Source organism: Thunnus albacares, chromosome 18, assembly GCF_914725855.1.
Source record: "Thunnus albacares chromosome 18, fThuAlb1.1, whole genome shotgun sequence".
Taxonomy (NCBI): domain Eukaryota; kingdom Metazoa; phylum Chordata; class Actinopteri; order Scombriformes; family Scombridae; genus Thunnus; species Thunnus albacares.
The window spans coordinates 27,393,509-27,407,125 of record NC_058123.1 but is presented as its reverse complement, the minus strand read 5'-3'; positions in this window follow the sequence as shown (position 1 = coordinate 27,407,125).

Sequence of the window (13,617 nt, the reverse complement as noted above, 5' to 3'; positions counted from 1 at the left end):
GCTTATTTTACATTGAGTTTTGTTGTTCCTGCATTATTTCCCATGCTGGCAGGCAGGGAAGATAAATTTAAGATTGGGATTGCATCATAGGTAATGTTTGTGTTGACAGCTGCCATGTCTTAAGTAAAGGTCTTGACTGGTCTTTGTTAAAGGGAAACTTAGGTATTTTTCAACCTGGGCTCTATTTTCCCATCTTTTTGTGTCTAAGTGACTAATGGGGACAACTATTTTTGAAATTTGTCCAGTTCTGAGTGAGAATGCTGCAGCCAGAAGCCACAAAACAGGATACAATGTAAACTGACAGGGCAATAGCACCCCGTCAGTGTATGTCCACTAAAAGTGCTTGTTTTTGCCACTGATAGACTCAGACTGTTATTATAAGTGTCTAGCAAAATTATGGAAAGGACCATACAGAGAAATTAAATGTTTTTCTTTACCTTTTGCTTGATCAAGTCTGTTTGTTACTGTGTCTCAATCAAGGAGAAGTCTGAAAGTCTGAAAGAGTTGAGTTGTTTTCGAAATCAGCTAAATATTCAGCCATGACAGAGTTGGAGAGAGGAGTGCCAGGAGGAGTTTGTTATGTTGGAGTACAGAAAGCATAACTTAGTGGTATTTAAAAGATTTTCCAAGTCATGGTTGAATATTTAGCTGATTTCAACAAGAACTCTAGTGAGATTTCAGAACAAGACTTCTCCTCGATCGAGACTTGGTTAGACACAGTAACAAACAGACCGGATCAAACGAAAGGTAATGAGAAACTTTTTTTTTTTGTATGGTCCTTTCCATAATGTTGTCAGATACTTATAATGACAATCTGAGCCTGTCAGTAGCAAAAACAAGCACTTTTAGTGGATGTACATTGATGGAGCCTGTCGGATTACCTTTACTTGTTTTCCCTGAAGGAAGCCAGGCAAAGCTGACCTCCTTTGAGTGATACATTTCACTGACCACGAGTCAGAGCAGAGGACATCAACTACACACTGTAATGCATGCAGCAGAGGCAGGGTAGAACTACAGGGGAGCCAGGGGGAGCTTGGCTTGGCTTAATAAGACATGAGTTCCCCTGAAAACATGATTTGTGAAATTTTGGGGGTCTCTAAAATATTGACAGTATGCAATTTTTGTAATGCATTTCAATTTTTCTGTATTTTCATCATCATGGATCATGCATAAAATTAGGCTATTATTGATGTATGATTCATGCATGAGGGTGATTGATCACTAATTCACTTTAATAAAGATACTGGCATGCATGATATACTTGCCATCACCATCAAAGCGTGGCGGCGCAATATCATAAATTTCACTTACTTTAACTCACAGATCAGAAAAAAAAACAAACTTTTTTTAGTTCCACTCAGTCTGTGCATTACACTGCATTTCTCCAAATTGCCATTACTCATTTCTCTGTTTTGTAGTCAGCATACAGATATTTCGAAAAGAAAACAAGGAAGCTTACTCGCAAATTTACCCAAATTCTCTAGAGAATTCATTGCTCTATTTACAAAGGCTCAATCAGACATCACACAGACTTTGTCCTAGGCAGCTGGCGGGGTAAAATCAGTTTAATGTCCTGTCCAACTGATTTGAACATTTGCGTTCACACATACAGCTCCTCCGGGTCTAGATAACTTTAGGGTTGCAGTGCATGTGTGAGAGGGGATAAAGAGAGGAAGAGATGTGTAATCACTGGAGAGGGACTCCAGAGAGGCATGTTTTGTGTACAAATCAATGCAGTAAATCAGTGTCTCTTATACAACACACGCACACACACACACACATATACACACACACTAAAGGGCTTTATTAGCATTGGTTCAGCATGATTTAAGAAAATGTAAAGACACAGTATCTGGCGACTGGCAGCGTCAATGAATGAGCACCGGAGTATTGACTGTGTTTTATTACAGAATATTGAATGTTATGGTACATTCTCCTCAGGAAAGAGAGACGGAGAGATTTACAACAGAGCTGCAGGACCAAAAGAAATGCACTGATTGACTCTGTAGGAAGAAAGAGTGGATCAATGCATCACACACACACACACATACACACACACACACACACAAGTTCTGCATAGGCTTAAAAGTGAGACTTAAACTTGGCACATACCCATGTTATCCATGTCTTTAACCTGACTGGCAATGTGTTGCATTGGCTACACTCTTTCACTCCTCCCACTGGACACTGCATTTTAAAATAACCAAACCTTAACCTGACCCAAGAGCAGAACTCTAACAAATTACTGTTATTTACTGAGGTATTTACTAAGACTACGGATTTAAATGAGCCCAGCTGCAGTTAATCTGATTTGCATATGCAGCTGCTATAGCAGGGCAGCTAAGTAAAAGCTGATGCAGGGCTGTTTTGACATGCATTGCGCACGTCTGGGAGGGAATGGAGTGGAGTGAAAATGCAAGCGTGTATTCATTCTGCAAGAGAAAAGCTATGTGAGGATATATGAGTCAACTATACTGATGCTGTCAGCTCAACAGAAGGATCAGTTATTGAATGAGTAATGAAAAACAAATGGGAGTCTTTTGGTAGAACTCCTTTGACAAGATAAAGAGTAAACACATAATATAACAGTCTACATAATAACTGGCTACTTTAATTATATTGCACCAGACCTGCAGGGAGCCATTAAATTCAGGAAAAATATGCAGGAGAGACCCGAGGGGAAAAAGAAAGATAAAGTCATGTGCAAAACAACGCTGCTCTTTTGTTGTGTTGCTGAGCAGAGAGCTAACTTTGTAACTTTGTAATGAGTCTTTTAAAGTGCGTCTCTCTCGCACTGTTTCTCTATGCTATAGTTTGTCTCTCTGTGTGTGTCTGATAAAACAGTGCAGCAGATTTTACACCTGCATTTCCTAGAAAAAAAAACTTGGTACAGCCTTTTCGGAGATTTTAATATGGACTTGTGGCTCCTTTTTAGGCACTTAACAGAAGAGTTGAGATTCTCCTTATTTACCAAAGAGTGTGTTTAGACTGAACCTAAAGTAAATTTCAAGTCAGTGGAACAAGTGAAGTGGATGTGATTTTGAATATGTTACAACTTTAGTGATAAATTTGTGCTTATGCCAAGATTTGACAACTCCACCTCATATTACACACAAGAGGTCAAAAGTTTGGACACACCTCCCCATTCCCTTAAATGAAGAATGAGATACTTTTGGCTGGTACTGTATGTTGTGTGCTTGCTACAGTTAACAACCTCAACCACTGACAGCTGAGGAATTAGAAAAGGAAGATAGGAAGTGTTACCAAAACTGTTGGTATCAAAGTGTAATTTGATTAAGAATATGAACAGTGTGTTAAGTACAAGTTCAAGCTACTGCAATCATTCTGCAAGTATCTGCTGTTGACTAACAGTAGCTACTGGTAGTCAGCTAGCTAATAAGGGATACTTTTAGTAAGTTAGCTAATGCCCGCTACAGATAAGTCGGTGACTGTTAGTCGGTTAGCAAAGTTAGCTATTTCTAGTCAGTCAGAAAATAATAGCAACTTCTAGGTTCAGTTAAGCTGGGGACTCACCTAAAGACTAGCTGATGCCTACAAGACTGGACAGACCACACACACATTTCCCAGTGTGTTGTAGCCGGGCTAATTATTGTTTTAAAAACCATGACATCAGCATTAAGATGCAGCAGGGCTATTGTATTCTATAGGTAACACACGCAATAGGGGTGTCACGACTCTCCAAATCCATGATTTGATTTGACTCTCGATTTTAAGATCACAATTCAATGCAATTTTTGATTTAAACTTTTTTTTTTTCAGCACTGACAGTTATGCCATTGTTAGACTATCGAGTCTTGATTTGTAAAGATCAACAGCTTTTCTTTAAAAAGAAAAGCTATATCGCTATCAAGTGTGATATAACTACCAATTTTGAAGGCCATATGGTCAAATTTAAATAATTTATTTAAAATGTAATAACAATAACTTATTTCACCAGTCAGTTGGGAAAAACTGTTAAACAGAAAAGTAAAATAAAGAGCCACAGACTGCAGAAGGGTACTTTACAACAAAAGCATGAGTTCCTGAAACTAAGTTTAAGTGTTGCACTTTGTAGACGGTCCCTGTGCACTCGTCTCACACGGCTGTACATAGAGACCAATGTTATTAGTGACTCGTTTTGGTGAAAATTAGGTTTGTAGCTCTTTGTCTACCTTACTATGGCAGGAAAGAGGTGTAGTTTGTGTTTTAACAACGTTTCGCTTATGAGTTATTGATCTGGGAGGTTAGAATCTGTAAATATATTCCCAACTTTACAGAAGTGTGCAGCATAGCCTACAAACTGTCATTTTTCTGTCAACGATGTGTTTGTTGTTTACACGTCTCATGAGGAAGGCAAAATGTTGCCACACCAGTGACTTCAGGGAAGCAAGAGAACTTTCCAGTTATGTTGTTTCTCCATCGTCTCTGACTCCGGCAGTGGCCATGGTATCTCAAAAAGTAATTGTGACACCACTAGTGCGCAGTCATGGTCACAGTGATTACATTGACAGAAAGAGATTTCACTCCAAAGTTTTGGCACTTCAAATGCTGGTGTGCCTGACTTTTGATCTTTTTGAAAAGTTGAAACATTTTTCTATATATTTTAAGAAAAACAATATCTATTACTGTACTGGACATATTACCACTTGTATGTACCACTTGTATACTTGTGCATTGTATTGTTACTATTCAACACATATCCCTATAATCCTGACCATCAGCACACTGTCAAAGCCTCATGGGAGTTGTTGTATGTTGTTACAACCAATGTCTGTACTGTCAGTCAGGTAGCTCATTTATTGGCTGTTTGTGGATTCAAAAAAAGTAAACCGGCTTAAAACACTCCAGAGGTTAAATTCGTACACACACACACACACACACACACACACACACACACACACACAGTTTTGTGGGTGATCGACCATGTGTGGAAGACAGATTGGTATTGAACGCTGCCCGGCCTGCAGATTCAGAGCGGTTGAAGTATGGATCTGACAACAAGAAACAATATGAAAACTTCATTTGAGTCCTAGAGTGTGTAATATGAACTGCTTCCCACAAGGACAGAGTTAGAAACCAACATAGTTCCAAATCAAACCAGACTGTTATCATGTATAAAGCACACAGTCGGGTTCACAAAGAGAAAATAAGTTCATTTGAAAGACAAACATGAAATATTAAGTTTACCCTCGAAAACACAAAATGCTCGACAGACGATCAAAGACTGGAATGAATCCACTGCGGTGGAAACTGTTGGCTGCTTCTTGCTTTAATTTGATGGCAACAGATAAACAAAATGCAACAGAATATATGGACAGTTTACAATTAAGTCAATGAGCTGATTCTGTGATCCATAGACTCAAAATAGTTTTATCAAACCCAGATTATTGCCTTTTAAAATAAGATGATATACAGTGCAAATAACTGGACTTCAGTTCAAAAGACACAGTGATCTTTGGGTTATGGGACATTTATACTGCGTTCATGTTATATTAGAGTCATTGCGATTACTAGTTTCTGACTTGCAAACAGCATTCTTGTCAGCTGAACTGAAAAATATTTATTGTTTATTCTCCTGTAGAGAAACTTGCTAGTGCTAGTCCTTGGTTGGCTACCCACTTTGGTCATGTGACCCTTGAGAGTCTCCCAAAGCGATGGTGCTGTATGGTCTCCTATAATGTTTGCTTTGCAGAGAAAGAGCTTGTCTGCAGCTTTTTTTTTTACAGGCAGCTTGGGAAAGCAAGAAGAGGCAGAGTTACATGAATTTTCAACTTGGGGCCAACAAGATAAGGAAATGGTCACACTGTGCAGATTTCATTTAGAGCTGGCGGTGGTGTGATCACAATGTGACCCAGACCTCCTTCAGATATGTTCTGGTCACTGTGATTGCATCCTGTTTGCAGTGTGTTCTGTGTGCATTTACACCTGCATTACCATGTTTTTCCTGATCCAGACAAGATATACAGACACAGATGGAATGTTATGTGATCTGTTTCTGGATACAGTATCAAAGTTAACATCTAAAGAAGTTTGCTGCTAAAGATTTCAGAGGACAAAAAAGTGATATTTCTTCTTTTCTTGGATGGCTGATCTGTTGTGGATTTTTGTGTCTTTTTAACAAGGCCATGAGCATCACAGGACAAATCATATGTGATTGGTGGGAAGCAAATCGGAGCAATAAAATGGATTTTAGCCGTCAGTGAGGCTGAGTTATTCAGGATATTTCTCCTCAGAAAGACTCATTGAAATTCAATGGGTACATTAGTTATCTGACTGTGAGCCTTGTGGCGATGCAGTGTGACGCTGCTGCTGTTTTCCATTTATTTTTATCTGACTGAAAGCAAGTTTTGTTTTTATAAAATTAATTTTTTTATCAACAGTTTACAGCACTGAACACAGCAACAGTGGCACTCAGATACACTAGAATAGCACAAACAGAATGACAGCGTAACACTGAACTCATGAAAACAGAAACTTTTACATAGAAACAGCAGTGTTTCAAACATGATCGGCCTGTGTCAGGTCAGTGTCTCTGTCAGTAAGATATGACCTAGGAAGTCCCCGGCCTTATTAAACAAAAAACAAATCCATACTGACACTGAATTGGGGCTCTTAGCACTTTGTGGCAATCTGTCACATTAATGAGGGCATTCACGTTTCCTGGGAAAGTCTCGATGTACAGCACACACCCACTCACACCCACATTGATTGCCTTAAAGGATAATTCAGTTTGTTACAACTTGGATCTTATTTCCCAAGTTTTGTCCAACATTTAAATCAGTAATGAAAACATTGTACTCACAAAAATAATTGCTGAGCTCTGGATGCACAGTAATCATATGGTAACGCTTTAGATTATGGCCCGCAACGTACAGCCTAATTATTCCCAATTCACAGCGTAATTGGTGTACCAATTCATACATGTAGGTATAAGTGTAATCTAGTGGTGAGGTTGCAGCCAACTGAATACGCCTTCCCTCCCCCTCCCTCCAGGACAGCACATCGTGTACAAACCCCACTCCCTCCCTCCAGTCATACTTCTCTGTTGTTGATTAAATATCATTTTAAATGCTTAAACTGTATGTGTAGATACCGTCAAAAAAGTAGTAGAAGTAACAAACTCTTATTTTGACATGCGGTGCAACACTAGTGGAAGCAGCCTATCCACACACATCACATCAAACTTTAGAATTTTTCCTGATTTTAAATTTTTATTATTGTTTCTGTGCAAAAAAAACCCACCAGTATTCTCGTTTCTACTATCAGTGGAAAATGGTATTTCATCTATTTGTCCAATCAGAGGCTTTGTGCCTATTCAACTTGAGGGGGGAATGTGCCGCATCAAAAATATTTGAGATTGGATGGCTTTAGAAATTGTTGAATTCTATTTTCACAAAGTGTTTTTAATTAGCCTTAATAATATAGTAGCTCACAACATAAAACAGTATGACTTTAATGAATCTGTAAAGTACCTCCAGCTTCAGAATTTCCCTGTGACTTTAGCATCAATGGTTTTGATTATAACTCACAAGTCATTAACATTAGTGTTGACTTGTTGTCCTTTGCTATTATTAGAAGCTAAATTATTGTTTTTGTCCAAACAAATTTGAAAGCACTGAAATACGTGCTACAAAACAGTGTATATAAATAGTGTCAGTAAAAACAGTAGTGTCATGTTTGACAGTGCTGCTAGCTAACCAGCTAACGTTACCCCTGAGTTTAAAGCCTTTTTGTTAACATTTTCTTATTCAACATTGCTATTAAACGCAATATAGTGTTAAATAGTGTTATTCAATTATAGTTGCTGATAGGGGGCAGTTTGATCATAAATAAAGAAGCCAAAGCATATAATAACTGGTAACTGCTTGGACTCCAGTTACAGTTTGGTTTTGCAAATATAAACCAAAAAAAGAAAATTTAAGCCGTTCTTGTTCATGTGTTCTCTTAGTAAAACATATTATTCTGTTTCTTCTACTGTCACTCTAGTGTGGACAAACCAGAGAGGCCCTGAAGCCCCAAAATAGGATTTTTTAAAAAAATATTGTTTACAAATGAAATAGAACTCTGTGGTAAACGGATCAGAGGGCTGAACAGTGTGTGTGGACTCTGCTGTGGGAAACACACAGGGCCAAAGTCAATAATCCTGTTTGTTTGTTATTTTGTGTCTTGTTGGTATTATTGACTATATTCAACATTTGCAAGTATTTCTGTTTGTTGGATAAAAGCAGCTTCCATGAGACGTATGGTCTAATTTAATGCGTCTTTTGTGGAGGTTTGACTCACAGTATTAACTGGATCAACATTCTTCACTCAAAACATGTTTACACCCTGCTTAAAACTACAGGTCCAGCTGTCTGCTCTGTAGGCAACTTTCTCTGTTCTTCTTCCAAATATATATACAGTATGTTTTCTTTCAAAGGGTTTTTTAATGTGTGTTTTCGGTTTAGTGCTGAGCAGGTTGTGTACAGTGGCTTTTTAGAGCTCTTTCGATGAGAACATCTACCTAATGTGTCCAAAAATGACACTATGAGAGCACTGAGAATGACCTAAACAGTAAAGTTGCAGCCGGACAGCTAAACAATGAGCTGAAACTTGCTATAAATCTGTAAAGCCGAGAGGAGCTGATTATTCTCTGTAGGTTCATCAATATGAGCCTCACGCAACACACTACACACTGACATTTGATACATTATTATTATAAAAAAGTTATTTACGGGGATTTTAAAAAAGGTAAAAACAGAGTTGAATAGAATCTTTCAAACTTTTTAGTTTGAAGTTTTTCATTCAATTGTCCTTAAACCTGCTTTAATAGAATAATAACAAAGCCAATCATAAAGGTGGGGCTGAATCGCTCAAAGAGAAGAAGAAGTTAAAATCCCTGGAAATAAAATGAATACAGTTAGCAGTGCTGGTGGCAGCAGCAGTAGCTCTGCACACAACAGGCAGAGAGGATGACATGCAGAGTGATTCAGGACCACAGCCCAGTGAGTCCAGAGAAAACACCACTCAGTGTTCTGCAGCTGAAGCCGTGCAAAAAAGACAAAATGAGTAAACTAATTTATGTTTGAAGGATGAGATTATTTAGCTCAATTTTCTGCTCTGGTTTCATCAGAAATGATAGTATGGTAATTAAGCAAAATATTTTAAATATTCTGTCTGTGTGATGAGCTCAGACATTACAGAACTTCCAGAGGGATTCAATGAAGGGAGAAAAGCTACTAGAATTCATTAGTTGGTTGTGTGTTTGCTGCTGTACTGTTACTGTAATTCTAATCACACATTAATGATTGTAGTCATTTGGCTATAGAGAGATGTGCTGTATGGGTGGTGGTGTATATCTGGACTGCTCACTGCTTTTTTGCAAGAGGTCACAAACTGGAAAAGTTGGAAACCACTGGTTTAATCTTTCACAATGTATTAACATGTTTTTCTTTTTGTAAAATCAGAATAAGTTTAACATCACGTCCAGTATCAGTTACATCATTTCCTGTGAATCCCTTCAACCCCACACAGACAAGGAGGACTGCACCAGTTACAGTGAAAACTAGTTTAAAGAGGTAATTGCAGAATGTAAATAAACTGAAAAAATGAAGTTGAAATTTGACACAGAAAATAATTCACATGGATTGACTTGTTACTTATGGAGTCTGCTGTTGGGTGTCTCCTGTTTGTTATTTCTGTGTCTTTTTGATTTCATTTTTCCCTGTCCCTCTCCTGCACTCCATCACTGTCTCTCTCTCTCTCTGTTACTCTCCTCCATGCTGTCTCTACCCCATGACCACATGGAGCCCCAGGCTCTCCATTAAATCTTCATATTAGCAAGGCGTTGTGCCGCCGTCGCTGTAATGACTGCAGGAACGCAGCATATCTTTTCATTTGCTTTCAGGTCGATTCTCCACGCTTTACATCCCTCATTTTCTCCTCCATATGTTCCTCGCAGGATTTATTACCATCTATCTGCGACTCGACTGTATCTGTGACGCAGCCGGGGGCTCATTTGAACTGTAAAAGCTGCTGCTGTGAGAGCTAATCTGCCCACATGTAAAGGCTTAATCCACATTGATCTGCAGATGAACCCAGATCAGAAGAGATTAGATAAGGCTTGTTCACCAAACGCACCCCTGCTTCCTGCTTTACATCCAACTCTGGAGCTGAAGATGACGGCAAGCGTGAATCTCATGTCGCTGTCTCTGGCAACATGAGGAACTGCTGGAGAAAATAATAAACTGCTTCATCCAGTGTCAGAAAATGCAAGAAACAAAGCAGTGAGGAGCTCAGAGATAAAATAATCTACAGTACTCGAGCACAGACACAGACTGGGGTCAGAAGTTAGTGAGGTTGGAGGACTAGCAGTTGTATCAGCAGTAGAAGAAGTAATAGTGAAGATTGAACTTATGTAACAGCAGTCATTTCAGTAGGAGGTGCAGTGTTCCTGTTCTCAGTAGAAGTACAAACTGTAATTTGTGCATTTGTTCTAATGGTTTAGGATCAACACATCTGTCTGTGTAAAGATGAAAGAAATATAAGAAAAGTATCTGACAACAGACAAGTTTCTCTTCTCAAACTGCTCTGATTCTGTTTCAGCTGTTAGAACCAAACTGATCTGATCAATAATACATAGTTTCCTCTTTGTGCATGAAACAACAGACAGCCCGCTGCTCTTCGCGTTAATAATAAAATAAACATCAGATGTTCTCTGTGTGAACTAATAAGGCAGGCTGAGTGCTGCTCTGTGTGTGCTGCTCTTTGAGCACACTTCACGCAGGTGAAATCTCACAGAGTAGACTGCCTGAGTACCTGTCAATCAACCCAAACTACAGCTCTATAAACAATAAATTATTATTCTCTTCTGGAACAGTATGTGTGACAAAATAATCTCAACTAAAAGGTTCACTTGCTACATTTTTCAGGGCTTTCTACTGCCTCCCAGGGTCTTCTTCTTGCTGAAGCGTTTTTGAGTGATGTTTAAATCTTGAGTCACATGATAACAGGTGCTCATATGAAAAGGGGATAGACAGTGCTGGAAATAACTTACATCACAATACATTTAAGTACTGTACTTACAATTTTGAGGTACTTGTACTTTACTTGATGCTTTGATAATCATTTGATGCTTTGTACTTGTACTTTCTACTCCACTACATTTATTTGACAGCTTTCGTTACTTTTCAGATGAAGATTTGACACAATGGATAATATAACAAGCTTTTAAAATACAACACATTGTTAAAGATGAAACCAGTGGTTACAAAAAGCAGTGTGTAGTCGGGGTCACATTTCACATGTCTATGAGTTGTTAACAGCTCCACCAAATAGTGATTTCTCCTTCTAAACTTCTCACATGCTTTCATCTCAATAAATGTTCAAACGATCCAATAATTCACCAAAAATCAAAGATTAGAGGAAAAAGTCCAAAAACTGAAAACAGATTTGTGTATCAGAACTTTATTTTTTCTTCTTTCCTCTCCCATTAATCATCTCACAATCCCTCAGATTTATCTGCTGACCCTTTGGAGGGGCCCGACCCCTAGGTTGGGAACCACTGGACTAAACTAGCTAACTGTATATAAAGTAGTGTAAACTAGCTCCACCTCCAGCAGCTACAACAGTAACATGCTGCTCTAACACTGATGCTTCACTATTGATAATCTAATGATGTCATATATAATAATATATCAGTCAGAGGGACCAAACCACTACTTTTACTGCAATACTTTAACTACATCAAGCTCATAATACTTATGTATTTTTAGTGTAGTAGGATTTTTATGCAGGACTTTTATTTGTAATGGAGTATTTTTACATTCCTGTATTGGTACTTTTACTCAAGTAAAGCATCTGAATACTTCTTCCATCACTGGGGGTAGATACTTTTAGCCATGCTAGTAGCGCAGCTGTGTAGATGGTAATGTCAGTCTATCTGTTGGTCAGTCGACCATTTTGGTCCAGACTGAATTACCTCAACAACTATTTGATGGATTGTCATGACATTTTGTAAAGACATTTATGGTTCCCAGAAGATGAATCCTACTGACTTTGATGATTGGCTGACTTTTCCTCTAGCGCCATCATGAAGCTGACAACTATGAGATGGATTGCCATTAAATTTGGTACAGATATTCCTGTTCCTCTCAGGATGAACTGTAATAACTTCGGTGATCCTTTCACTTTCCATGTCGTGCCTTCCGTCAGGTCAAAATTTCAATTTGCGTTACACCTTGGTTTATGACTAAACCTCCAAAACTAATGACATTCCCACCAGCATCAGCTGTACTTAATGTTTAGTGCTAATTAATGCAAAAGCAAATGTTAGCATGCTAACACTCAAAACTAAGATGATAAACAAAGTTATACTGAATTGAATTGATGAACATGGTAAACATCACACCTGCCAAACATCAGCCAGTTAGCATTGTCATTGTGAGCATGTTAGCATGCTGATGGTAGCATTAAGGTCAAAACAAGAAAAAATGTGATGTAGCTCTTTAACACACTTTAGCTGCTTATTTTAGACAGTTGCACCACCACTTTGGATGACATGTTCTTGTTCATTTTTAATTTGAACACAATATCTGTAAGTTGCTGTGGACAAAGGCGCCTGCTAAAAGTCTTGACGTGACATCTGGGCTAGCCTCTGTCTCACTAGCGTCTGTAACTCACTGAACATTTCTTTCATCTCTCTCTGACAAAATGAAGCATGTCCCTGGAGTTTACTTTCCATACTCTACAGCAGCTGCTGTTAGAAGTTGAAACCTTCATGATTTTAACTAAGTTAAACAACGATTGCTTTGTGAGCATGCAAACTACAGCTCCCATGAAAAAACTAAAAGCGTAGCAGTGCAGGTACTTACATCATCATAATTTGTTTTCATCTGTATACATTATATTCACCAGTACTCATACTGTAATCTGTCCTGCTGTTGTTACAGACATGTCTGAATTAACCATAGACACTCAACTCATCCATGAACTTGTCTCTTATATTGGGCTGTGATGTTAAACTGCTGATGTTCTAGGGCTGATGGGAAATCATGTTTGTTAAATGCTGATGAAAAACAGATATATTGAATCAACAAATATGTTGGATTTTTTAAAATTACCCTTGTTATCTAGACATATGAAATGAACCACATGACATACCGTTGAGTACAGCTTTGTTTCAAGGCTGGATCTTTAGTTTTCGTTATTACATGCGTTATTACAAATGTCTATGCATTATTACAATTTTTTGTGTGTTTTTCTATGATCTATTGTGATTTCTGTCTGTGTAAGTGCTCACATGCAGGGTTTCTCTCTCTCTCTCTCTCTCTCTCTGTGTGTGTGTGTGTGTGTGTGTGTGTGTACAGTATTTGTGTGTGTCAGTAGCAGTGTAAAGGGCAGAGCAGTGAGATGGAGGAGAGGATCTTCCATTATAGATCTGACCTGAGGGGTCAAACACACACACACACACACACACACACACACAAACACACACACTGAGCTGAAGGGAAGTTGACCAATAGTTTCCTCTCCATCACTCTGCCTGCTGACTACAACTGTCTGACTCTGATTTATCTCCTCTTACTGTCTCTCTGTCTGTCTGTCTTCCTGCGTAACCTGCAGAACAAATCTTCTCTC